The 2,118-nt window shown below is 43.0% G+C and overlaps 1 pseudogene; it reads right to left on the bottom strand.

Annotated features, from left to right (window-relative positions):
* Window positions 1–1,796: 1,796 nt before the first annotated feature.
* Window positions 1,797–1,914, bottom strand: LOC126185733 (5S ribosomal RNA; annotated as a pseudogene).
* Between the last annotated feature and the right edge of the window lie 204 nt (window positions 1,915–2,118).

Genomic DNA, 2,118 nt, shown 5'->3' with positions numbered 1-2,118 from the left:
GAATACTGCTCAGCAGTGTGGGATCCGTACCAGATAGGGTTGATAGAAGAGATAGAGAAGATCCAACGGAGAGCAGCGCGCTTCGTTACAGGATCATTTAGTAGTCGCGAAAGCGTTACGGAGATGATAGATAAACTCCAGTGGAAGACTCTGCAGGAGAGACGCTCAGTAGCTCGGTACGGGCTTTTGTTAAAGTTTCGAGAACATACCTTCACCGAGGAGTCAAGCAGTATATTGTTCCCTCCTACGTATATCTCGCGAAGAGACCATGAGGATAAAATCAGAGAGATTAGAGCCCACACAGAAGCATACCGACAATCTTTCTTTCCACGAACAATACGAGACTGGAATAGAAGGGAGAACTGATAGAGGTACTCAGGGTACCCTCCACCACACACCGTCAGGTGGCTTGCGGAGTATGGATGTAGATGTAGATGTAGATGTAGATTTAGATGTAAGAGATGAGTCCGATTAATTAATAGTTAATAAGGCATATAAATTATTGGGAGGGACATGAAAATGTTTTTACTTATATTATTTTACAAACTAAAATTACGTTCCCATAATATCAATGAATTAAGCCAGTTTCAATAATTTTTGAGGTGTATAAATACGCTCCAACTGAGACTATATAATTATCACCATGAAGCAAGGTGAAGTTGGAGATGTTATCAGGATTGTTGGTCGCAGCAAGTAACGTAACTGGCGTGCATAGTAATACTACTTGCCACTCACTTGTTAAGCCTTGGTACAGTCCGCACAGAATTTTGTATAAGACCCGAATCGCAGAAAACTGACATGTTTGTACTGACTGCAGTCGTTACGGTGTGTTAGGTTCCCGGCAATCACCCACCGATTTGCTCATTATTGGATCTATGTCGGTAAAAGCAAATTTATTGAGCCTCGACTTTATTATTTATGACCACCTGTGTCATTAACTGTGACATTTGGTGAAAGGAAATTGTTCAGCGAACCTTAGAACACAACTAGGCAGGCCAATCACGTGATGAATACTTGCTACAAGCCAGGGTAAACTCCGACAGATGAAGGTCCTGTATCCATCACGCTACACGGACGGTTCCAGACCTGTCGGCCCTGGTGCACTGCCTATACGGCCTTGTTTACACCACTCTAGAAACCGGTGTAAGGCTCCACTACGTCTCGGCATACTGCCAATTAATCTACCTTGGCAAGCACACCGTACTTCCTCCATACAAAGAAAACCAGACTACCCGCATAATTATATTTTATTTTGTGTTTTAACTGCTCAGCTATTTGTACAACTACATGGCTGTGTAATACGTTTATAACTTCAAAGTTAATTGATATGTTTACCCTGAGTTTTCAAGATATCACATTTTTCATTTTTAAATCCTTAGTGTCACTCTAAAAAGCGCGAGCATATAAACTGCCTATTTTTCTTCAACAAAAGTAAATAACGGTGTTATGCTGTCGGTTCATAACTGACCATCGTGTGCCATTCGTAGTAAGGCTTATATTTCAGGTTGGTGCATAAGTCCAGGGCGTTTTTCCAGAAGTTTTAATAAACACAGCCACTATACATAATAGAGACTTAAGTGACCGATTATATATCGTCCTTCACTAGTTACAACAGTATGGCGATGCTGTCTATTCGGCGACTGTAGAAATCACGTTGTTTTGAGACGAAGAACTCGTGGCATGGGGTCAGCACACCGCTCTCCCGGTCGTTATGATGGTATTCTTGACCGAACCCGCTACTATTCGGTCGAGTAGCTCCTCAATTGGCATCACGAGGCTGAGTGCACCCCGAAAAATGGCAACAGCGCATAGCGGCCTGGATGGTCACCCATCCAAGTGCCGACCACGCCCGACAGCGCTTAACTTCGGTGATCTCACGGGAACCGGTGTATCCACTGCGGCAAGGCCGTTGCCAGATATTAGAGGTACCAAAAGAATTTATCGAGATCAATCAACATCAAGACCAGTCGCATACTACTGTATTATGCTGACTGATAACCTCGATGGTAAATTTGCTGGAAAATTATTTATTGTGCTGCAAGACCGTTGCCTCCTCACAAGTCCTATACAATATTTTTTGTTAGTCTAGCACAGGGCTTCACAACATACGTGAGCTGT

This window comes from Schistocerca cancellata, chromosome 4 (assembly GCF_023864275.1).
Source record: "Schistocerca cancellata isolate TAMUIC-IGC-003103 chromosome 4, iqSchCanc2.1, whole genome shotgun sequence".
Lineage (NCBI taxonomy): Eukaryota > Metazoa > Arthropoda > Insecta > Orthoptera > Acrididae > Schistocerca > Schistocerca cancellata.
This window is presented reverse-complemented; position numbering and strand designations above follow the sequence as displayed.